We start from the raw sequence: 26,430 nt of genomic DNA on the forward strand, positions 1-26,430 counted from the left end.
GCTTCTCACCCGTGAGGGTCTCAAGGTGCTGAAGGGGGGTCCACAGATCTGTTTAGCCGAAGAGCTAGGTCTTGAGGGTCTTCCTGAAGGTGTTCAGGGAGGGGGCGCGTCTGATGTCTGCCGGTAGCTCGTTCCAGGTCTTGGCTGCAATGTGAGAGAAGGATCTTCCGCCTGCTCTGGCTCTGTGGATGTGCGGGGTTTCGGCCAGTGCGAGGTTGGAAGATCGGAGTTTTCTTTTGGGTACGTGGAAGTTGATTCTGTCATTAAGGTATTTGGGACCATTGTTGTGTAGGCATTTGTAGGCATGAGTGAGGATTTTTAAAGGGACTCTTTTCTCCACGGGGAGCCAGTGGAGACTTCGTAGGTGAGGTGTTGACTGATGTGTTCGTGTCGGGGGATGCCGAGGACGAGTCTGGCTGCAGTGTTCTGTATTGGCTGGAGTTTGCGAAGTAGGGTCTTGTTGATGCTGGCATAGAGTGCGTTTTCATAGTCCAGTCTGCTGGTGATGAGTGCGTGGGTGACTGTCTTCCTTGACTCAGGGGGGATCCATTTGAAGGAGGATGCGGAGGGTGTTGAAGCAGCTGGAGGTGACGGCGTTGACCTGTCGGTTCATGGTGGGTGATGAGTGGAGTACGATGCCGAGGTTCTTGGCGTGGTCTGAGGGGGGTAGGTGGGCTTCCGAGGGCGGTCGGCCACCAGTTGCTGTCCCATGCAGAAGGGGTGGTACTGAGAACGAGGACTTCTGTCTTCTCGGCGTTGAGCTTCAGGCAGCTGTTGGTCATCCAGACTGCGATGTCTTGCATTTATTTCTGGAAGTTGAGTTTGGCAGTGGTGGGGTCTTTGGTGAGGGAGAGGATGAGCTGGGTGTCGTCTGCGTAGGATACGAAGTTGAGGCCGTGTTGTCGGACGATGGCTGCGAGGGGGGCCATGTAGATGTTGAAGAGGGTGGGGCTCAGGGCTGCACCCTGTGGGACTCTGCAGGTGATTTTCATGGGGTCGTAGAGGAAGGGTGGGAGTCTGATCCTTTGGCTTCTTCCAGTGAGGATTGATCGGCTCCAGTCCAGGGCTGTTCCTTGTATGCCTGCGTCGTGTAGTCTGGCGACTAGTGTGCGGTGGGAGACGGTGTCGAAGGCCGCTGATAGGTCGAGTAGGATGAGGGCTGCGGAGTGGCTTTGGTCCAGGAGAGTGCGGATGTCATCTGTGGCGGCGAATAGGGCGGTCTCTGTGCTGTGATTGCTTCGGAATCTGGATTGGGACGGGTCGAGGACGGCAATCTCTTCAATGAATTGTGTCAGTTTCCTGTTGACTGTTTTCTCTGCAACTTTGGCTGCGAAGGGGAGGAGCGAGATGGGCCAATAGTTCTTGAGGTCGGTGGGGTCTGCTGTGGGCTTCTTGAGCAGAGGTCTGACTTCCAGTCGTCTGGGAAGCTGCCTGTTTTGAAGGTGGTGTTGATGGTGCGTTGTAGTTCGGTGTGATGGCAGCCGCGGCTCTGTGGTAGATGTGAGGGGAGCAGGGGTCGGTGGGGGCCCACCGAGTGGATGCTTTTCATGGTCGAGGCGGTGTCTTCGGCTGTAATTGGTGTCACCTGGTCTTTTACTCATTTTGCAGCATCGCGTGATGCAAAGACAGCAACATGGTGCCTCTGCTTCCAAGTATGTGCAACAGGAACAGAATTGTTGCTTCCGCATCAGTTTCTGACACCTGCCAGAAGGCAGAGAGGATTGTGCGTGTGTTTGTTGCGGGGTGGGGGTGTGGTGGGGGTTAATGGCAAGCAGACGCAATTAACAAATTATTTTAAACATACGTATCCCCTCACCAGGATCTTAACAACTTGATGAGATCCCGTGGATGGCTCACAGAGGCCTCTGTGTAGATGATAGGTGGTTGCAAGGCTTTAATTGGGCTGGGTCCTGAGGGATGTCAGACTCGCCAGTAATCAAACACCCACATGGAAATGGGTCCCTATGGAGCTCTGTTTTCATGTCCTTAATTTTGCCTGCAAAAAACTACGCTGTAAAAACCCTTAAGGTGTTCCATGCCAGTGAAGCCATCCCTGTTGCAGTTACCATGTTTTACTACATTTTGCATTCTCTAAGAGTAGTTGCTTCTTTAAGATGTTATGTTTCTCTAGTTTTCATTCATGCAACGTGTGGCCCTTGTATAGTGGGTGCATTCTTTGAACTGAGTCACCTCTAGGTGCCTGAGTGAGTTCAGGTTGCAGTTCAGTATTTGTGCGACCCATGATAGAGAGCTCTGAAGCTGAGGCTCAAGGCAGTGTGAATTCCTTACCGTGCCTGTCAGTGGCTCACAAAGGTGTGTAGTCTTCATGCACATCCGGTCCTTGGCATCTCTGCAGAGCGCACAGAGCAATGGTTGCATATGTGCCCGTTGTAATTGTGGGAAAGTGTGAGGTATGGAGGAGTAGGATTTCAGAAATATGTGGGGATTAAAACTGTGTAAGTGACTAAGCCACCCTGAAGGCCACTAACCCTTCCACAGACCTTATTAATGTTTAATTCATAGTTTCACATTTTCATATTTCAAATATTTTAAATTCTAATTATTCACAACAAAATCCTCGTTGCTATTCCAACACTGTTTTTTGTGTCCTGGTAGCTCCCACTGACAGATTACTCAACATTCTTTGGAACTGCCCAGCCCCTTCAGCGAGATCTCCATTTTGAGGAGAGTATTTTTAGTCGCTCATATTTGTGTTTTATTTATTTTCATGTATTTTAAGTTAGTTAAGTCACAAGACTTTATGGGCTACGTTGGTCATATTATGCTGTATTATTACAATTATTTTGCTGTTTTTTTCTGCCACTTCTCGAGATCTCTTGGAATACTGGGCACCAGAAGGATTTGACCTAACTACCTGCTAGAAGTAGGCTTCGAAAGTACTCTTTGATATGCCTAATGCCAAGTCTTTAGATTAAAATTCTGCAAGATATACCCCTGCCAGAGATGTCAAGAAGCAAATTAAATAGTTGATTGGATATGTAAAGCAGGACAATGACATTAGACACCAGCTGCTCTTGCCTGCATCATTACTCAGACTGGAATACCTTACCAGGAGACTTTGCCTAACACTATTAGAACAAAAGGGTAGAGATAGTTTTTGGACATTGGTGTTGCCAGATTTTCTGTGTTTTCTGTTCCCCCTGTGTTGCATCGCACTGGAGGTTTGAAAGATCACATAGGAGGCAGAACGTGTTTAGGAATGTCTTTATTTTAAAATGCAAACCTTACAAGTTCTTTGTAGTCACACGATAGCAGTGACTTGCTTACATGCTCCTTGTGACTTGCCCAAGTCACCAGTTCCTCTTGGCCACTCCTTTTTCTATCCCCACCCCTGCCCTCTATAAGATGGTCACTCTGATGTCACCAGGGCCCTACTGCCAGAGTATGTATCCTCTCAACACAACACCCCCCCCCCCCTTAAATGAGTTTGTATAGTGTCCTGATGGCTGAGATCTCTTAAACATGCTTGATGATCCTCACAGGCTTCTTTCTGGTTCATACTGATTGTTGGACAGCTTCTGTCTTATGTTCCAGATTTGACGTATTTGGGTACTTCTTAGTGGCCTCAGTGTCATCATCATCATCCGACTACAAGAAGTTGTTCAGGTGTGTTGATGCTTGGCAGATGAATCTGCTCGGCGGTGGATATTTCTTGACATAGAAAAGGTTTTGGATTGCCTGCATCTCCCTGTCACTTGCTGTGATCATGTCTCCATTTGTAGTGATCTCTTGAAATGGTCAGCTTATGTACTTGGTATTGGGCTTTCATATTTATTCTTTCTTGACCAGCATCCTGTCTCCTTCAGGGATGGTTGATTTCTTGAGCATTCTCCTTTGACCGACATACTCCTTCATCTTGTCCTTATGTTGCAAATCTGAGCAACATAGTTCAGTTTCACTTTGGCCTTAATGTAGTGTCTCCAGTGTTCTTTCTCTGTGGACAAACTTGAGATGTTGGTGCATACTTCACGTCCCAGAATGAGTGTGGCTAAACCCTTTACAGGGTAGAATGTTCGAGTTATGCTCTGAAGACTTTGTTGAGAGGTGGTGAAGTGGCCTTGTGTCAACTACTTATGGTTGCACAGTCTTCTTTAGTGTTGCCATGAATATTTTCACTATGCTGTTTGCCTTAGGCCACAGTGGTCTGATCTTCCAGTGTTTCAAAATGTATATTGCCTTTGTGAGATGTGTTGTTCTGGCTTGCGGTTGCTTAGTTTTAAATTGGCTTATCTATCTAGGAGTGCCTGGCTTCAACATGGCCACCCCCATCAAGATTAGTTCTTCTGCTTGTTTCATTAAAGTGCTTCTTCTATAAGATGGCTGTAAGAAACTGGGTTATTGGTTGTGGGGGGTAGAAGCCAGCGGCTCCATCATCCACACCTTCTGACCAGGCTGAAATTCCGCCAGAGTTACCTTACCTGTAGATGACTACGTCCTGGAGGGGAGGGGGTTTGTGGGAGCTTTCTTCCACCCCTCCTTCAGAAGACTGAGACTTTCTTGACAGGGTGACCATACAAAAGCTCAAAACAACTGAACACTAAACCCTTTTGTGATACCTCCCTGTAAACAAACTTCCATGGCAAGAGGACGTACCAATTCATCCTCAAGGGTTTTGACAGCCCATTGTTTATGCCTTTCAGGGACTTGTTGAACCTTTCAAAAAGCCCATTAGTCTTTTAGATTAATCCACAGTTGTCCCACGTTGACTTCATGTACGCTGCCATGAAGTTGGTGCCCCAGTCAAACACCATCTCTTTGGGGAAACCCACCTGGTAAAGATCCCCATCAGTGTTCTGGCCACTGCAGGTGCAGTCACTGTCCTCAGAGGTATGACCTCCAGGTAACAAGTGGCATGGTCCACCAAGACCAGAGTGAACCTGTTGCTTAGGGTAGCCTTGAGGTCCAGGCATTCAACAATGTTGAGACCCACACTCTAAAACTGGGTGCAGATGGCAGGAAGGAGAATCAGGGGAGCCTTTTACTTTCCCCCTGACTTCCCACTGGCCTGACACGTAGGACAGGACCTTTCCACCGATGTCCTACCATGGGTACATCCTGAGCCAAAACCAGTAGAAAGGCACTGTCGCACTGGGGGACAAACAACACATGTGTTGCACCAGGCTCAGAAACCTCAGTCTCAATATACAGGAGATCATTCTCCCAAAAAATCAGGTGATCACCAGAGGTGTCACCAGCTGCCTGGGCCTCTGCCTGCCACTGTAGGCACTCAAGAGTAAGACACTCTTTCTGGGCTTTGCAGAACTCTGCTCTGCAAGATGCCCCTTCAGCTTGCCAGCCAGTCCGCTCAAGTAGGTCCCCAGGGCACCAATGTCCTCCCCTGTAGGTTCTAGGGCATCACCCTCAGACTCAGCCTCCTCCCAAACCATGGGAGACTCAGGGTGTGGTTTCCCACACCCTGTGCCCTTCCTCTTTTTGGTAGGTACCTGGTCCATTTTTCCAGGGGCCAGATGTACAAAGCATTTTACTGTTTGCCATGTACAAATAGCAAAATGCGACTCGGGCAACTTGTTACCGAATCGCATTTTACTTTTCCGATTTGGTATTAGGAAGGTGCGTGTTTAGGGTGTCCCTTCCTAATACCGAATAGCACTGGTATGTATGAATGTTTTGCCACCTGATTGTGGTTCATAATTTACTGACTCTGTAGATGAGACGGTAACCCATTCGCACTCAGGAAGGAGCCCCCAAGGAACACCTTCTCTTTTGTGAATGTGGGTCAAAACATGTTTTAAGAGCAGGAAGTGGTCCCACGGACCACTGCATACTCATTGCATACTTTTAAAAAATGAAAAGAAAACATTTCATTTTTATTTTTGTAATGCAGACCGTTTTCTTTTGAGGAAAATGGGCTGCATTGCACAAAAAAATATTGTTTTATTTAAAAAGCAGTCACAGGCATGATCTGCTGACCTGAGCAGGGCACTATCCCTGTGATTGTAGCCATTCACAATGGGTCACAAATTGCAACCTGCCTCAGGAATATTGATGATGCAGGTTCATTTGCGATCAATTGGGAATCGCAAACAGTGTATGAGACACTGCTGTGCATAGCTGTTTGTGATTTCATAATTGCGAATCGCAAAAACTTGCAATTAGGAAATAGCAAACTGACTTTTTTGTACATCTGGCCCTAGGTCCTTTTTACTTTCCACTCCAGCGGCCATGGACCCTGTGGTCAGGTACAACCTCTCGGACAACCCAAGCATCTCCAAGTGGGACCAGTGCTCCCCCTGTTTCCAGATTGTGTGCTGCAGTTTGTTACCAAGTAGACAATACACAGCCAGGGCTGGACTCACAGCGACCGTTAAGGAACCTCAGATGCCCCCCTCCATTCAAAGGGAACCAGAGCCAGGGAATGGTGGCTCTCGTGGGTTGTGAGCTCCCATAACTTGGTGGACTACATTGGGACTCACCTGCTACAAGGACACTAGTTGACACCTGCCAGTAATCATGCTGGTTGCTGTGACTCTCAGAGCCTCCACCCTCTACCATTGTTGGGACACACTGGCTATACCTTTTAGTATTACTAGGCATGTGATCTTTGGGTACCATCTCTCTGTCACCCAGGGACGCTTGAGTTACCTCTGCACTTCCCCTCACGCTAACTGGGGCAATCTCTTGTTCAGATGCTACAGTGGCCAACCCTGGTGTCTGCCCACTAGTGGAGGGCTGCTGCCTTTTAGGACAGTGGGGGCCCCCCTTGACATACCCGTACCTGTAGCACTCATGGCATTTATGGGGAAAACTAGCTTTTTTCTGGTCAGGTTGGGACTGGGAATTTTTCCCTAAGAACTGTTTTGGAGGCCTTTGGAGAACTCTTTATTTTTGTGTCCCCCCTCTTTCTTCTAGTGGGGCCCTGTTCACCCTTGGTGTGATCCACCCAGATATTTTCTTGTGGACCCTGGTGCGGAGCCAACGGCCTGCCTCCTTTGTAAGCTCCCTGAGGTCAGTGAGCTTGCAATCTATTAACTGTTGGTGCAGCTCTGGAAGACAAGTACTGAACATGTGCTCTCTTGCAATCACATTGTACAGTTAACTACTCACATCACTCCCCTCTACCTCACTATCCGATGCCTTTCACATGTAATCCACAAAATACACCCTAGACTGGTGGGGCAGCTTCTGGCTGTCCCTGAAAATCTTCCTTTGCTTCTCTGTGGTGAGACCATATTTTCTGACAAGGGCTTCTTTTAGTAGTGGATACTCCATCCTATCACCTTTCCCTAGAACCAACAGTGAATCCCTCTCAACATTGGATAAATGGCTCCAGAGACTGGCTCTCCAGTCCTCCTCAGGGACCCTATGTATCTGCAGAGCTACTTCATATGCCTCAGACTATTTGTTAATGTCATTCCCCACAACAAAGGTAGGCACCACATCCTTGCGGATGTGGATACCCCTATATCCACTGGGGACCGGATTTTCACTGCTACCATTGCTTCTAGACCCAAAGATTTGTTTGGCTTTCTGGTCCAGCTCCTTCAGACAAACTTTATGAACCAACAAAAGTAGCCTCCTTCCTGGCTGCCTCTGCCTTTTCCCCCTCCAATGGCCTCTTTGCAGCAGCCTCCTCTCTGGCTGCTTCCGCCTTTTTCTCATCTGCATCCAGCTTCCATTCGGTCAGAAGCAGACAGAATTCCTTCTCTTCCATCCTGTCCTCCAGTTCCTCAGGGGACAGGTTGCAAGAGGCGATGCCGCTGCTTGCTCTGGATTCAGCAGGGGGCCTCACTGTGGGCTCTCCTTTCTCCTCTGAGGACATGCTGAGGAGGTTTTCGTACCTCTCTTATATTTCTTCCTCTTCCTGCCGCTCCTCAACATCCTCATTCTCTTCTTGGTCCTGTGCTGTAGATATAAGCTGGTTGGCCTCCTTCAAGAACTCTGAAGGCTTGGTGGAGCTCTCATCTCTTAGATAGACCTCCTTGTTCCAGGGAGGTCCCTCTCCCTGCAAAACCCTTTGAGGACTGCCATAGTGTAGCTTTCCAGGTTGCTGAGATTCATCTCCATGCTTGCAGGCTAGAGTTGCAGGTACACAAACAAGGTAGGAAACACATTTGGAAAAAGGAAAAAAATAGTTAAGCAGAATTTTAAAAAGATTCACTTCTGATATTATATGATATTGTATGTTTTATATGGGATTTTTAGTCTTCCACAAAATCACTGAGTGGCACTGCACAAACACAAGTACTGGATCCCACCACTGAACACCAATGTAAGAAACTGGGTTATTGGTTGAGGAGGGTGGTAGCTACCTTTGGGCAACAACCACATTCCTTGTCAGGGTGAACCTCAAAAGTCACTGAATCAACCTGTGCTTAACCCTATGTTTGCTTGGCTTAATAAAAGTCAGACTTAACTTAGAGGCAATGTGTAAAGTATTTATGCAGCACTCAAACAGTAATAAAGTGAAAAATACAGCACTCGACCAATAAGAATTATTCTACCCAAGTGAACTTTGGGAATAGAAAATTAAAGACTGGGGGAAATATATGACATCCTAACCTATAGTATGCAATTTGCAGGCAACCCTTTGATGACAGTTCATAGGTCATTGTGCTATATTAGGATTGTGACTTACGAACTTCAAGTATCAAAGAGATCTCTGGGACAAAAACAGTAACCCACTGAGCTATCTTCATAAAATACAGGTCTGTGATCTGCATGGGAAACATGCTTTCTCAACTACTATATGATGAGTCAAACTGCCTACACACAAAACTCTGATCTCTCTCCAGCAGGCGTGTTAATTACCAGAGTTATCTTCACACTCTTATTGTTGCCTGATATCTACTGAACACACAGGAAACTCTGCAGCAGGTGCTTGTAACCCCCTGTGTTATTTCTAAACACAGCGCCCCCCAAGGCCAACCTCAGGTGCAGCTGCACCTGTTGCACTGCCCTAAAGCCAGCCCTGGCTGCATTGAACTGGAGGTAAATCCCAGTTGAAAAATTGCACAGGATTCAAAATGATACTTCTGAATGGCGTTATGTTAGGTCTTTGTAGTCACACAGCAGCACAAGTTCTTCCTTCTTGCTCATCAAGAACAAATAGTCCTCTTAGGCATCCCATTTCTGCCGCCGCCCCTAGAGACAGTCGACCTCTGTGAGAGATGTCCCCAGTGTCCTGCAGCCAGAGTTAGCATCCTCTTTTTAAATGACTCTTCTTACAGGAGATCCTTCACACAGTTTATGCTCCAGCAGTTGGTTCCAAGGTTTTGAAAACCTGGCACTTAAACAACACCCTGCCATGCTCTGTGGCAAAGAACATTTTTTCAGAATACCCATCCGCATGCTAATAGTTCCTTCTTTTGGTCCCTGATACCTCTGATGCCAGTTCTAGTACCCCTACTCCACCCCACTTCTACCAGGTTCATATCTGTGTGAAGCAATAGGGAAGAGAAACTTCATCTCTGTTAAGTTCACAGAAGAACACACCTCAGCACCCTCACCCTTCAGCAACATGTGCTACTGAGAGGAATCCTGGATAAACGGATGCATGGGTGAGCCTTGCTGAAGACATTCAGCTCCCCCAGGGGTTCTCAGTCAATCATCTATTATCAATAGCATCGAACAAGGTAAACCTATTATGATTATAACATTCTTCTGAAAGAGAATTTTTAAAAATATCGGATGGACACAATACCAATGTTACCACATCTTCCACCATGGAAGAGGAAGCCTGGAGACGGCACTTGCTGGCCATGTAGCCACAGATCTGAAGACCTCGTCCATATAATCTGCAACTGCACAAGTCTTGCAGAAGAACGACGCCTACTCCTGCGTCCCCTCTTCAATCTAAATGGGATTCGTTCCTGCAGACAGGCGGTGTTGGCTTGCTTTAAATCTACTTCCACCCAACTGACCTGTCGTTTCACGAAATTCCTCAACACAGTAGAGAGGAGACTGCAGACAGAAGCATCCTTACCTATCATGATTATAAAAAACTAGGTGCAATATTGGACTCCGCCTACTGGCCAGGAATATTTTCACTGTATTTACATTCACTCATCCATGCTTCAAGCTGGTGCATTCAATCAAGAATGCGATCAAAGAAATGAAATATGTTTTACTTCTTTGGAGTAAATGCAGAAGATGGTAGATGTCCACCGTCACGCTAAGCGTGCGGAAGGGTAGTGTCCAGCCCTTACTCAGGCAGGAGAAAGAGCACGAGGCAAAGTATTTAGGGCACAAGAATCGGTGTCTTCATAAAAACACCGCTTAGAAACATCATAACATGTCAGAAGGAACCCTGCTAATTGACCCTTGCTTGCTTTGCTGCTATACAGAAACTATAGTTTATTTTCTGAAAAGAATGTATGCCTCTAACATCGTAAGTATGGTCTTGCACTAAAATCAGTTTTACCATTACATGGCACATCCATCTTTCGTCACTCAGGTCACAAGTTGATTCGGTTGCGGCGTAAGGATTCCTCTCTTTTCAAGAGAAGTAAAACAGTGTACGCCTCTGAGGCATTTGTGTACAGTACATTTAAGTAGCACAGTTACACCTAAGCTGCACCAGCTTGTAAGAGGCCCACCCAGCCTGTCTGATTGACAGAATGCTGGTTCATCTGGTTTCATGTGCCCACTCATGTATCTAATTAGGCTAGTAGGAACTATGCCTATCTAAACAGAGGTATTTTGTTTTATTTCTGCTATATTATAAATATTTGTTTGAAAAGTGCAAAACAGTTAACTGTAGAAATACAATTATACAAGTCTGAAGAAAAATAAAAACAAGGGGGCAGATTTACAAGCCTCTTACATCATTTTTGCGCTGCCGTTGCATCACTTTTTGTGACGCAGCGGCGGCATAAAAGTGCGGCCCATTTACAACATGACGCATCTAGGGAGATGCGTCACATTGTAAAGCCCAGCGTCACATTATAACTGGATCAGGTATAATGTATGCAGGGTAGGTGTTCCCACACAAAAAAAGGATCCTAGAAGTGACACAGTGAAATATGAAAGATTTCACTGCACCACTTCTAGGACGCTACTGCTTCAAGCAGGCATAAGGAGTGACACAGCAGAATGAAGATAGGCCTCCCGATGCATTGCTGGAGTTGCGTCGTGCTTGCGACACAACTCTATCAATGTGTGACTTATGCGCCAAAAGATGCGTCAGAATTCTGACGCATCTGTCAATCCATGCACCATAGTGATGCCTTATTGTAGATACGGCGCATCCATGGTGGCGCGAGGGTTTCTCAGGGTGTTGCAGGGAAAGTGACGCATCTCTCCAGATGCATCACTTTCTTGTAAATCTGCCCCAAGAAGGCTAGCTAGGGACACTGAGCTTGTAGACTTACAAAACAGATCTGTATTGTAATAGCTGCTAAGTGTCTAGGTATCTCACAAGGCAGAAATGCAGGCAGTTGACTTTCAGTTCTTCTTCCCCTCCGTGCCAAACCTCCTTATTTGGGGAATTTGTACAATTTTGTTTTTAGGTCACGCCTACGCAGCGCGCATGCGCTGCATAGGAAAGAGACCTTTAGTAATCGGCACAGCTTTCCCGGCAAAATCGTGCACGCGTTGATTTGCTTCCAATGGCAACGCGTGCACGTCTGGCGATTCACTTGCGGGAGCTATCGCGCCTTGCTGCTCGCTCCCACAAGGGAATCGCGCAGGCCCCCTCCTCTCTCCCCTCCCCCTGCTGCCGTGCGAGGCGCGTGCGCTTGTTCTTTGAAGTCACTTCCCAGTTCCCTGGTCTCATTCAAAGACCTCTACTTGCAGAGTGCTTTTAAGCAGCAAAGCACTTGCCTTGCCGTGTTATTCCCCTGGAGGGGCTTTAATGTCTCTTCCCTCAATTCTACATACACATTCAGGCACATGAGCATCGCTCCGGTAGTGCCGGGGCTTTAAACCGCGCACCATTACAGGACAGCAGCCTGCCTCCTGCTTGACCGCTTCCCAACAGACACTCACCCAAGCATTCCCGCGGTCCCCTCATGTTGGCCAGGCGCCCTCCGGAGCACCTGGTCGAACTAACCTGCCTCCCTAGCTTAGCCGAGTTGCTGGGGCGGTGGCCACTGAAAATTGTGTCCAAACTCCCTGGGCCCCCTCGCGTCAGCCACTCGCCACCCGCTCCACCCTGCATTCCTCCCCAGCACTGCGGACCTCAATGGCACCGAGCGCCGCCCAATCTTTGGCCAAACCTGAGGACGCCAACGCTCTCACGGCCTCAAGCCCGCGGCCCATCCCCCATCACCAGGAGGGCCGGCACCTCCAGTGCAGTCAGGGGCACCAGCAGCGAGCAACGCCAGCCGTGGAAGGCCACTTCTCATCCTGAGGGAATGTCGAGGCCGAGAGCAGGTAAGAATCTTCATAAGGAAGAAGAAAGAATTTTGGAAGGAACGTATGCGCCCTAAACATGTATCGCAATTGCAATGGGAGCATGGGCGTCTGCAGGGGGGGCAAGGAGGGGCGCTTGTCCCCCCTGTAGCGCCCCTCCTTGCCCCCCCTATAGCCGCCCATGCTTTTACGGATGCCTCTTGTCCGTAATTCCGGGCCCTGCAGGGAGCAGAGCTGTTCCCTGCCAGAGGCCTCAATTCCCTGATGGGGCACCTAGCACTCCTCGCAGCCCCTCCCGCCCATTGTCATACTGTCTGTGGCTGATTATCACAAACAGAATGACAATGGCCAGTTTGAGCTGCGCGCCACAAGCACGAGTGGTTAGGCCTGGACACCAAGACCTCCTTTTAACACTGTGTAGCCTGAGAGCAAGGGGTCTTCTGAATGACGTTCTGGGGAGAGTCGATGCATTATCCTCCCAAGTCAAAAACTGAGGTTGCAGCATAGCCCGGATTTCAGATCCCACTAAAACGTACACAGACTCAATAACCCTAACATGTCTAGCAGGACGTCCCGACCCTGTGTTTCACTGCCTCATATCCCCCTGTACCCCACACCTCGCGCTCACTGCCACAACATATCCCTCTGTACCCCACACCTCGTGCTCACTGTCACAACATATCCTTCTGTACCCCCACCTCGCGCTTACTGCCACATATCCCTCTGTATCCCACTCCTCATACTCACTGCCTGATCGCTCACTTTACCCTGCCATTCATCTTCTACGTGTTCTCTCCCCTTCCACTCGTTCTACCTCTGTTCACCCCCTTACTTCTTTTAGTACCTTACTCCTTTCTCAATACCTCTACTTCTTTTCCTCTTCAGTAACATCTCTCTGACACATCTCTGAACTTCCTTTATATCAATGCACCCCTCTACCTCACCTGTCTACCTGTCTTTATTATTCCCTCTTCCTCAGCTGTCTCTACCTGTCTCTGACACACCTCTCCCTCTCTCTACCTGGCCCTCTCACGTTCTACGACTACGTTATTCTCCCCTCTCCAGCTTTGATTTACCTGTCTCTGCTCCTGAATCTTTTTCTTCTACACCTCACTTCTTTGTCTACCCTTCACCCCTCGCTACCCTCTGTTTGCCTCACTACGGTCTTTACCCGACCCACCTTTCAGTGCCTCTTCTCATTTCGCCTCCCTCCCTCACAGTGCTCTCCTAGCATGCATCTGTTTCTCCCCTCACCACCATGCCTGCCTCTACCCCTCCTTACCTTTCTAACCAGCCTAACTTTCTACCTTCCTGTTATTCCTGGTAGTGAACCTTTTATTTCACGCCTCTGGTTGTATTACCTTCTCATTCAAATTGAGTAGGTCATTGCTGTGCTCCCAACCTGACATCGAGACCCAGTCCCCTAGCTTCTCAACATGCCCAGATATAACACAAGCATTGGTATAGCCAATAGGTCACGCCTTTGGGACCTGCTGCATAACTAAATACTTATAAGGTCCCAAAGGTGAGACCTATTGGCTATGCCAATACTTTTTTTTCAGCGCTGTTCACATTCTGCGGTCTTGTTGGATCCCTATCTGTTGTGTTTTCTTTTCTTGTTCGAGGAGCAGGAGCAGGAAAATGGGAGTTTAGCTTGCTAACTGAGGAGTTTCTAACTATTTGAGAAAATACTTTAATGTGGCAAGAAAACATCAGGACCACACCCGCCGTGTTTCCTGTACCTTCGAAACAATCATGTTGTGAAGCAGTGTCTTTTTTTGTGTTAAGGAAAACACTATTTTTGTGAGTGGGTAAAGCTGAAAAAAAAGCATCCTTCCAATCCGCCTTCAAAGAATGGTTCAGATCAAGGCAAGGGGAAGACCCTATGTGATTCTCTGCAACCACCTAAGCACTGGGATTTCTGTGGAGCCCTCTCCTAGTAGAGCGACAAAGAAAAGGAAAAATCACAACTCTGATCACCACCGTTGCTCCCTTACACCTTTGAAGCGGGTTACACCAAAGGCTCTGGTGTCAGGTTCACTGCGGCATTCAATCACTTTGATGTCAAGATCAGAGATGTCTAGAAGCTCCCTGCCACACATGTGATCACGATCAGAGTCAAACCACTTGATACCATGAATTCAACTTTAAGGAGATGATGACAAGATACCAGTCCCGCACAGTGTTGAGGTTCGTGATGCCAAAACACATTACATTGGCGCAGTGATATTGAGGCACAAACCTTCCTCCAGGTCACGAGTTATGACATCAAAGAACGCCGGGTCACAGTCTCCCCAGTGAGTACAAGATCCTTTACAGTGATCCCGAAGAGGCATTTTATGTAGTCCTATCGAAGAACATTAAGATACTGAGGATCATGGACCTCAAACAATGATCTCTCCTACACTGCGGAAAATAAACAAAACCACTTGTCTGTCCGGAATGGAATGTGGAGTAGATCCTAATTCATTATGAGCCAACTCATCCCGCTTGGACTACAGTTTCAGCTTCACTTTGCCATGGCCTATCCCACAATCCATACAGCAAGTGCGTCCCCAAGTTCAACCAATTGCACTTGTAATTCCTCCCATAGCACCAGCACCTCTACATCCAGCCCAGCTGTTTGGAGTCCCTCACATCTCTCCACCAAAGTGACACCGATCTCGTACGCGTTATAGGGAACGCTCAAGGAGGGGGGAGCATCGATGAAAGTAGGAGCAGAGATTAAGACCCCACTGGCAGACTTAACAGATTTGTCTTTGGATACATCCGATGTTGACCACACTCCATCTTTTTCTCCTAGGGCTCCAACTAGAGTTTCTCCAACAAATAACGTACTCACCTTTGACCACATTGTATCAGTGGAAATAAACTCAGCTCTATCTGAAACACCACAGACTACTTCATTTGTTACATTACACACCCTACAGAAAACTATTCTGTTCACCATCTAGTGCCTTTGTTTCCTGGTCTCATTAAAACCATATTGGGCAACTTTAAATCCTCAACTCAACGCCTCATTGAGAAACACTGCTCACCAGAGCATAGTTCTCTTTTTCAAATTTGATAATAATAGGTGTGTTGGAGAAAACATCTTGGAACATAAGCTCTGCTCCAGCTACTTCAGACACGAAAAGCCAGAGAAATGATCCAACAGCAAAAAAGGCCTGTGGGACAAGTGCAGCCTTGAAAGCATCTATTTCAGCAGCCCTTCTGGGCCAGTACGACAGATCCCATGGGGACAACATGAATCGTTTTGCAGAAACGCCCTCAAGTGAAATCATTAGAAAATCTGTGGATAAAGCAAATCTTTCAACCTACAACTGTTGTCATGTTTGTGCATGCACAGAGCTTCATGCCTCCATCTCACAAGGTTAAGTGCCTAACACACAACAAAAGATCCATAGCCTTCTATTCTTGCACACATATCTGCTTGGGTCACACGCAGACAATGAGATGCATGAAATGAAGGTAGGAAGTGATGCTTTGAAGGCCTCCAGATCAAGATACAGACATTCAGAGAGAAGATACCAGCAGCGATGTCATCAGTGCTTCAAACAAGCCATGAAAGAGGAGCAGTCACGGCAACTATGCCACCAGAGGGCTCATTTTTGTCTCAAAAAGAAGAGAGCAGCAGTCCTCAGTGGCAACCATTAAAACACTTAACAGGCAGTGACTCCTCAACTCCACCCTCTGTGCTTCCTACTACTTTATAGGATAGCATTGTTGCACACCCGGAAGAGTGAAAAAACATCACATGATGCATTCTTCAATGAACAATGGCTATGCAGTAAGGCAAACACCTTCACTTTCATCAGTAAAACCTGCGTTCCCAAGCACCAGCATCTAGGACATCTCAGAAAAGAAGTGAGGATTGATCAAATAAGTTGTGGCATAGAAACAATGTTCAGTACTGACAAGAACAGAGCAATATACTCGAGGTACTTCCTGGTGCAGAAAAAAATAATAAACCGTTTAGTCCCATTTTGGACCAGCCGTATCCTATAAAAGTCTCTGTGGATGGCTTCATGGTTCTAGAGACCTTAAGGTGCCAGCCTGTGCACTTCTTATGTCTAGCAGCTCTCCTTTGTGCTAATCAGTGGTAGAAATGCCATTTTATGGTAACTGTATTGGTAACTGGCTAACATTCAATAATCATGCACTGCATTTTCTAGGCCATAGAGACAAGTCTCAGAGTCATAGACCTCCCAGAAACAATTCACTTCAATTCAATAGTTTTATTGTTTTAGTTAATTAAAACCATAACAATAGTTTGTATTACAAATGCAATCTATAACTAGGATAAAAAAAGGATTAAAAGTGAAAGTGCAACTGTGCGTTATAAAGTGCAGACTTTATATTCCTTATGTGATGGTTAAAAGGAGAAATGCTAACGCCGAATACATATCAGATTAAAAGGGCTACCATCCCGGTTGATCGCCCAAATTAATTACAATAATCCCTACACCCCCCAAAACTGTGGTATACGAAAATATCTGTTAGATAGAAGCCATTGCCAGGAATTTCATCAGTTTGCAATTTAAGTGTGAGTGGTCTGGCTTGAGGCTCGCTCTTATAGCTTCTCTGCATGATTGGATGCCGTTGTCCTTAAAAGTCATTTTAATAACGTTGATTGAAGATTGTGCAAGTGGGGGCAGATACAGACTAGATGGTTACAGCCTTCCTTTTCTTCTTTACAAAATCTGCATTCTGTGGGTCCAGTATAATCCCAGGTTGGTCAACTAGCCAATGCTGGTATTCTGCCAAAGCGCAGGTCCATTATTAGTCTGTGTTTTGTGTGCTCTGGGAAGGGGATGCCTAGATATGCCACTGGTTTTAAGGCACCATAGCTATTGTTCACCATTTAGGCGTGAGATCGAGTGCTGAATTTGTTTTTGTCTGCCAGGCGCGACTACAGTTTTACAGCTTTGTTGATCGCCCTTTTAAAAATATTGTATGACGTACTCATGCCCCACAATGCAGTCAAATCTAACTGTTTGATGGAGTTTTCTAAGTATTTATGGTAGACCGACTGTGGTTCACTTTGTAGAGCTGCCCATAGGGCACTGTTTTGTGGGGCGTCTTGTGTTTGCGGTATCTTGAGCCAGCATTTTATTGTGGTTGAGCTTCTATGCAGCTCTTGCTTTATGAGTCCAAACTCGAGGCAGATTTGTGCAGGAGATGATGTTTGAGGCAAGGAGAATGCTCGCTTGTAAGTGTTAATCTGTAATTTATCCAGTAGGATGGCATCTTGTCCCTTCATGGCTGGGCTTACGTATGTGATTGTTGGGAGTAGCTTGGCAGAGATGACTGCTAATAGCGGCCAAAAAAGGGAACAACGATTTTTTCCGCTAACATGCTGAAAGCGTAGGTTAGGGCACTCCCTTTCTTTGCAATATAATGTTTCTGGTGGGAAAAGGTGCCCTCTAAAAATCAGATACAAACCCAAATATTTGTAACTGCCTCCCACTTCCAGGAGAGTGTTATTTAGGAAGATTGTGGCTGCCCGCATTGGTTGGTTGGAGTCCGACATTATTTTTGTTTCTGTTGTATTTGCTTCTAAGTTTTGGTTTTGACATAGGTGACCAATGCGTTTAATAATCTTTGCAGGCCCACTTTTGTGATGCTGAACAGCACAATGTCCTCTGAGTAGGACAGATGAGAGAGGCGGACCCAGCTGGAGCGAATGAGAATTTACTTGATCTATGGCTGGAGAGAGATCTGCCATAAATAGATTAAAGAGATGAGGCGCCAGCACGCATCACTGCTTGATTCCTTGGCTTGTTGGTATTTTCCTAGATATTCTGTTGCTGTTCCAGATTTTCACTTGAATCCAATTTTCTTAGTAGAGCTGTTCTATGGCTCGAAGTATCCTTTAAGAGATTACTAATTTCCTTAATTTATTCCAAAGTAACCCCTTGCTGAGACAGTCGAGAGCTGCTTTAAAATCTACTGGAGGGCGCAGAAAGAAGTCACAGAATTGACTTAGGGGCTCCAGTAAAGATCCAATCCCTGAAACGATGGGGCGACCTGGACAGGGGGAGACCCCTTTGTGGATCTTTGGAAGGATGTAAAAGTAGGGCATTATGGGTGTCAAATTCACCAAGAATGCCGCTTCTTTGGGTGTAATCCATCCTTCCGTGGAGGCCTCATTGACCAAAATGCAGATCTGTCCCAGTAACGTCACTGTGGGGTCGGTCTCCAAGATTTCGTAGTACTCTGTGTTGTTTAATTGGCGACAGCATTCTGATCGTAGTCCTGTGCGTTGAGGATCACCGTAGCACCCCCTTTGTCCGCTGGTTTGATTACAATGGTGTCGTCATTCTTGAGGGACGTCACCGCATCTCGCAGTCTCTTTGAGAGGTTGTTAAAAGAGCTGGGTGGTTTCAGGAGATTATTTTCCTTTAGGACTGCTTTTTCAAAGGTGAGGACCTCCGGTGGAACCATCCCAGTAGTGGGGGTAAACCTTGAGGGGGGTCTCAGCCCCGTATCGTCCTGTGTTGGTGTTTCAGTGTCATTGAAAAATGCCCTCAGTCTCACTTTACGAAAAAGTTGATGGAGTTCTTCATTGAGCCTGAAGTTATCCTCTTTGGGGGTTGGAACAAAACCCAGTCCTAGTTCCAGAGCTGCAGCCTCATCAGGGTTGAGTACTTTAGAAGATAAGTTAACGATCAGTTTTTTTGCTGAGTCATGCTCCTGGTTGTCCTCTGTTGGTTTTCCTGGTCTCGCCATTGGACTTGTTTGTTTCCTCTTCTTCTTCCTCTGCCTCTGCCTCTGCCCCTGCCTCTGTTCTGAAAAGGAGGTGGAGGGGTTTGGAAGAAGGGTTGTTGAAACCCCGGTTGGGGTGGACCGTAGGGGGGGGTACCACATAGGTCCTGGGTGTGGAAATGGTGGGGCTTGAAACCCGTACGAGCGTGACTTTAGCCCTGTGTTTGAGGCTGCGAAGGGGTGATTTGGAGCGGGTTTGGTTGTCTTCTGTCACTGAGCCTTCCCGGCTTGGGTCTCGGGGCCCGACCCCCCCTCCGCGCACCCATTGACAGCCGACGCGGTATGCAATGCACGCGAACCTGGTATACTTTGAGTCAGCCTCTCTGCCTCCAGAATGTTCGGACTCTCTGTTTCTTCGGTAACTGGTGCTAGATGCAGAATGATGCTCCGCATTTGCCATTGAAATAGCTTGCACCATTTTTAAATCATGCTTTCTCTCCATTTTCTTTTCTTTATTTTAGGTCAGTTCCAAAGGGGGCATAACATACTGGTTTTTTCACACAATACCTGTGTAGGCCATTTAAACCTTTTCCCCCCCTTTCTGAACAGCGAGAGGGCTAATACCACCCTACCCGCTTTATTTAGTTTGCACCGTTCACATTTCACCATCACCACTGGTCCTGATGAAACGCCAAGGATCACTTTGACCACCCAAGGCGTGAAACATGTCGACCATTTTTTAAGTTATCCAGACACATAACGTCTTGACAGATAACTATCAACCTACGGGCTTTTTATTATACCAAGGATATCTCTCTATTAAATGACAATTTGTTTGGTATCCCTAGGTATTCTTAAACTCACCTTGCACACACCACTTTGCACTAACCACTCTGGTACTTCCCTCCCACATACCCGCATGCACCCATCGGCAGTTCTCTAAAAGATCTCCGCCAAAGAGACCCTTCGGGGGACCCGTAGGGCATTGCACCGCCGGCCCAACGAGGAGCAAACGCCCGATGATGAAGCATGACATCCTTCGGGGTGTGTGAGGGCAACAAGAGACAACATTCTACTTTTTTCCACATAATTTTGACTTAAAAATGGATTATTTGAAACACTTGGTTCAAACATGTTTATTGTCGGTCCCCATGGATTCTCATTTTGACTTCGTTCGGGAATTTCAACCAAATTATGGCTCCTATAAGGTACTGTTAAGCAATGTTCGCTCTCTTTTTGTTTCTCAAATATGGGCATTACTGGACCTATGGTTACCGGAACTGTTACAGCTTCTAGATTTTTGGTCAATTCTCTTATTTTCTTTGTTAATTCTAGAGTGGTTTTGGCTAATTCTGCTGAATTTTCTCCATTTACTCTACTTTCTGTCTGTTTTTCTACCTCTCTCACAGAGTTACTTTTCCCTAACTCTGGTGACATAGTCTCTGTTTTAATGGTTAGTAATGTTTCTCTCATTGGGGCACTCTGTGATAATGTTTCTGGTTCTGGTCGATACGGTGGTGGATTTTTATAAAACACATCATCAAGAACATCATCTTCTGATTCATTCGCTTCATACCCACTCGTTTCCACGTTATGCCTTTTCTCTGCCCTCTTTCTTCCTTCATTTTCTCCTACCGTTCTTACAGGTAACACACCCTCAGTCATGCTTGCATTTCGCCACCTTTTCATTCGATCATCATGTGTCTCATGTCCGTATGGTCTGCCAAACAAATGCCTATATCCTCTACCATTTCTTTGTCTTTCTCATTCATGCATTTCGTCTTCCCACTCCGTCAATGCCTCAAATTGTGTCGGTCTAGGTCTTGGTTCTAGATACAGCATCTTCTCTCTCAAATTCCTTAAAACAGCCAAATTAAAGGAACCATGTTCTGGAAATGCCAGGACTCCATCGTCCTTGGTGTATTTTACCCAATTGTCTAACCAATACAAGTATGATACCCATATTTCACAATCATCAAAGATGCGGGGGTTTTCGGTGGAGGAATTAACTGTCCTTCCATAGTCCTGACCTGTTTGTCCTTTTTAAACCACTTCTTAATTCTACCAAACCACGATTTTTTCTCTTTGTCTGGTGGCTGGTAATACATTTTCTCGGTTTCCGTGTACCGTTTAGTCTCTTCTACAACTGTACCGCTATTCTGTCCACTCACAGCACGACTCACGTTAACGCACCAATCAGGGGCGTCTACGTCACTGTCACAATCCTCCAATCTCAGCGCGACTCACACTAACGCACCAATAGGGAGCGTTTTACGTCACCCTGTATTTCTCCACTCCTAGCGCAGCTTTACACTAACGCACCAATCCGGAGCGTTTTACCCTTCTGACCGACTGTCCAATCCCAGCGCGGTCGTTCTGACGTAAGCAGCCGCTGCGGCAGCTCTGCTCTTGTCTACCCCTCCTTTACAAAATCTGCTCAGGTAACTTTTGTTGCGACTTCTACAATTCTATTAGTAACAACACAAAAACATCTCCATTGTCTGCTTCGCTAACCAAAGAACAGCAATAGACCTTTCCCACAAGAATTCCGTCCTTCTCGAGAGCAGCGCTTACCTCTGCCCTACTACTGAATCGTTACTTCCGTTGATAGAGTAGCACATCCCTCTACTTCACCCTTCTAACAAGCATCAACTAACCGCTTCTCTAGAATTAAGACACCTAGTTGGAGACCCAATGCTCCTGAGAAATAACACTAGAGTTTCGCCATTAATCGGAATGCCTTTTTCATACACACACTGTCATGCAGAGAAAAATGTAGATCATTCACACAGACTTCTGTCTTTCTCGAAAGCAGCGCTTACCTCTGCCCTACTACAGAATATAACACTCGCTAACAAAACAGCGCTTCCCTCTAATTTTGTCCTTCTAACAAGCTCAGAGAACACCTGCTACCTTTTCAGTGATAAGCGTTATCGGTATGCCATTTGGTTTCCTGGTACCTAAGACCAAAATTTCACAGGTAACCCCTTTGCTATCATACACACTCCTCTCACACAGAAAATGTCTCTAATGGCAACACACGATGATGCTACCGAATCGAACCCAGACAATACGCCGTGTAACTTCACATGTCACACGTTTCTCCCGTGTACCTACGGGCAACCACAATTCCGTCTTTCCCGAGAGCAGCGCTTACCTCTGCTCTGCTACGGAACCGTTACAAACTCCCGACTTCCTACATCCCAGAAGCCGTGCATACAACATGAAACTCAACGCAACTCAACATAGAGTGTTAGTACGTAAACCAATACCAATCAATAAGCAATGTACACGCAAAAATCACTAAACCAAAACAATAGCTAACCATCATTCTGCTACCAGAGAAACTGATGCAGCGTGGAATACAAAATCCCTCTTCCGTCACAGACCATAGATTTTCACATATACACTCAATCACTTCATTCACTGGTGGGGCCCATAACACCAACATTCATTCTCTATTGGTCTGTTTTTCTCAAGAGGGGATTATTCCATTTGCTGTAATGAGAGGAAATCCTCATTTATCCCTAATGAACAATATATTCACCTACCCTTCTCTACCTCATTAGGACCTAAACATCATTTTCAGTATTCCTCTCATGGATAGGCCATGGATCAGCTAGTCTCTGGTTTGAGTGACTCTTAATTCTATAATTACTTTATATCAATACATTTCTCAAAAATAAACAACCCGACACAGTTCTTGTAATTAATAAATGAAATGTATCTAAAGAATTCAGGAAAAATCATTAATCAGTCAAGCAGTTGATCATCATATTTACCTATTCTGGCTAAAGGTCGTCCTCTAAGTCAGATTCAGATCTTTTGTCTCTCTATGCCCATAGAAAGCAATTTATATAGTTCGTCGGGAAATTGGGCATCTGATCAGGCCGTCAAAGATTCAGGCTAACAGCTGTCCTGCAGTGTCACCGTCCTCTCCGTCAGCATAACGTCAGGAAATCGAAAAGCGCGTTCTAAGAGTAGCAGCCCCAACCTCTCTATTCTACCATATTTTATAGTAAAATCATTGCAACAAGTAACAAGTTTTTGGGTCACAGATCTCCTGATTGGTTGATTTGGTATAGTCCTTAAAGTTCCCATAGGCATCTTGTCATGAGGTCATCAAACTTGTCAATTCTGGTTTTTACGGAAGTCCTTTGTCTGTAAGGTTGGCACCTCTCCCGGTACGACCTTATTGGGAACAGTCTGGCTAGGGTCACAAGAAGGCCATTGCCGCTGTTGTTGGCGCAGGCGCACTTCACTCAGAAATTCAGTAGCGTCGTCAGTCATTTCAGATACGGAAGGCAGCCATTTTATGGCAGGCCCGAATGGCCAACTTAAGCAAAGAAACACAAAAACGTAATTAATACATGGAAATGACTATTAACATGTTATTCCCTTGCTAAACCCTCTATGTGTGTGTATTTATCTAGCAAAAAGCAACACTTAATGCAGGTTATACTTATTTTATAAAGCACGAATCACGAATACACCACAAAAGCAACATTTAACATTCAAATTCTACTTGTCTATCATTAGTATGCGTACGGAGTTTAGTTTACGTATTAATTAGGCCATGCAAATGCAATTCCCACGTGTATTTCTTATATTAGTAAGGTTGGTCAATGAACACAGCAAACCAATTAGTACTATTACTATTAATTAATTATTCTTATTAATATAAACATGCAAAATGGAGAGGGTATACACATTTTAAAATAAAACCCCACTCCAGCACATGCATTTGTTTCTCCCTTCACCACCATGCCTGCCTCTACCCCTCCTTACCTTTCTAACCAGCCTAACGTTCTACCTTCCTGTTATTCCTGGTAGTGAACCTTTTATTTCATGCCTCTGGTTGTATTACCTTCTCATTCAAATTGAGTAGGTCATTGCTGTGCTCCCAACTCGACATCGAGACCCAACCAGTCCCCTAGCATCTCAACATGCCCAGATATAACACAAGCATTGGTATAGCCAATAGGTCACGCCTTTGGGACCTGCTGCATAACTAAATACTTATAAGGTCCCAAAGGCGAGACCTATTGGCTATGTCAATGCTTGTTTTTTCAGAGTTGTTCGCATTCTGCGGTCTTGTTGGATCCCTTTCTGTTGTGTTTTCTTTTCTTGTTCGAGGAGCAGGAGCAGGAAAATGTGGGTTTAGCTTGCTAACTGAGGAGTTTCTAACTATTTGAGAAAATACTTTAATGTGGCAAGAAAACATCAGGACCACACCCGCCGTATTTCCTGTACCTTCAAAACAATCATGTTGTGAAGCAGTGTCTTTTTTTGTATTAAGGAAAACACAATTTTTGTGAGTGGGTAAAGCTGAAAAAAAAAGATCCTTCCAATCCGCCTTCAAAGAATGGTTCAGATCAAGGCAAGAGGAAGACCCTATGTGATTCTCTGCAACCACCTCAGCACTGGGATTTCTCTGGAGCCCTCTCCTAGTAGAGCGACAAAGAAAAGGAAAAATCACAACTCTGATCACCACCGTTGCTCCCTTTCACCTTTGAAGCGGGTGACACCAAGGGCTCTGGTGTCAGGTTCACTGCAGCATACACTCACTGCCACACATGTGATCATGATCAGAGTCAAACCACTTGATACCATGAATTCAACTTCAAGGAGATGATAAGACACCAGTCCTGCACAGTGTTGAGGTTCGTGATGCCAAAACACATTACATTGGCGCAGTGACATTGAGGCACAAACCTTCCTCCAGGTCACGAGTTATGACATCAAAGAACGCCGGGTCACAGTCTCCCCAGTGAGTACAAGATCCTTTACAGTGATCCCAAAGAGGCATTTTATGTAGTCCTATCGAAGATCATTGAGATACTGAGGATCATGGGCCTCAAACAATGCTTTCTTCTACACTGCGGAAACTAAACAAAACCAGTTGTCTGTCCGGCATGGAATGTGGAGTAGATCCTAATTCATTATGAGCCAACTCATCCCGCTTGGACTACAGTTTCAGCTTCACTTTGCCATGGCCTATCCCACAATCCATACAGCAAGTGCATCCCCAAGTTCAACCAATTGCACTTGTAATTCCTCCCATAGCACCAACACGTCTACATCCAGCCCAGCTGTTTGGAGTCCCTCACATCTCTCCACCAAAGTGACACCGATCTCGTATGCGTTATAGGGAACGCTCAAGGAGGGGGGAGCATCGATGAAAGTAGGAGCAGAGATTAAGACCCCACTGGCAGATTTAACAGATTTGTCTTTGGATACATCAGATGTTGACCACACTCCATCTTTTTCTCCGAGGGCTCCAACTAGACTTTCTTCAAAAAATATCGTCCTCACCTTTGACAACATTGGAACAGTGGAAATAAACTCAGCTCTATCTGAAACACCACAGACTACTTAATTTGTTACATTACACACCCTACAGAAAACTATTCTGTTCACCATCTATTGCCTTTGTTTCCTAGTCTCATTAAAACCATATTGGGCAACTTTAAATCCTCAACTCAACACCTCCTTAAGAAACACTGCTCACTAGAGCATAGTTCTCTTTTTCAAATTCGATAATAATAGATGTGTTGGAGAAAACATCTTGGAACATAAGCTCTGCTCCAGCTACTTCAGACACGAAAAGCCAGAGAAATGATCCAACAGCAAAAAAGGCCTGTGGGACAAGTGCAGCCTTGAAAGCATCTATTTCAGCAGCCCTTCTGGGCCAGTACGACAGATCCCATGGGGACAACATGAATCGTTTTGCAGAAACGCCCTCAAGTGAAATCATTAGAAAATCTGTGGATAAAGCAAATCTTTCAACCTACAACTGTTGTCATGTTTGTGCATGCACAGAGCTTCATGCCTCCATCTCACAAGGTTAAGTGCCTAACACACAACAAAAGATCCATAGCCTTCTATTCTTGCACACATGCTTGGGTCACACGCAGACCATGAGATGCATGAAATGAAGGTAGTAGGTGATGCTTTGAAGGCCTCCAGATCAAGATACAGACATTCAGAGAGAAGATACCAGCAGCGAGGTCATCAGTGCTTCAAACAAGCCATGAAAGAGGAGCAGTCAGGGCAACTATGCCACCAGAGGGCTCATTTTTGTCTCAAAAAGAAGAGAGCAGCAGTCCTCAGTGGCAACCATTAAAACACTTAACAGGCAGTGACTCCTCAACTCCACCCTCTGTGCTTCCTACTACTTTATAGGATAGCATTGTTGCACACCCGGAAGAGTGAAAAAACATCACATGATGCATTCTTCAATGAACAATGGCTATGCAGTAAGGCAAACACCTTCACTTTCATCAGTAAAACCTGCGTTCCCAAGCACCAGCATCTAGGACATCTCAGAAAAGAAGTGAGGATTGATCAAATAAGTTGTGGCATAGAAACAATGTTCAGTACTGACAA

At 45.9% G+C, this 26,430-nt stretch overlaps 1 protein-coding gene across 3 annotated transcripts in view; it reads left to right on the plus strand.

Moving 5' to 3' along the window:
• The window catches only part of ANKEF1 (ankyrin repeat and EF-hand domain containing 1), a 250,905-nt gene that overhangs the window by 76,195 nt on the left and 148,280 nt on the right, over positions 1-26,430 (plus strand). The window lies entirely within an intron of this gene.

Source organism: Triturus cristatus, chromosome 6 (genome assembly GCF_964204655.1).
Source record: "Triturus cristatus chromosome 6, aTriCri1.1, whole genome shotgun sequence".
NCBI classification, from domain to species: Eukaryota; Metazoa; Chordata; class Amphibia; order Caudata; family Salamandridae; genus Triturus; species Triturus cristatus.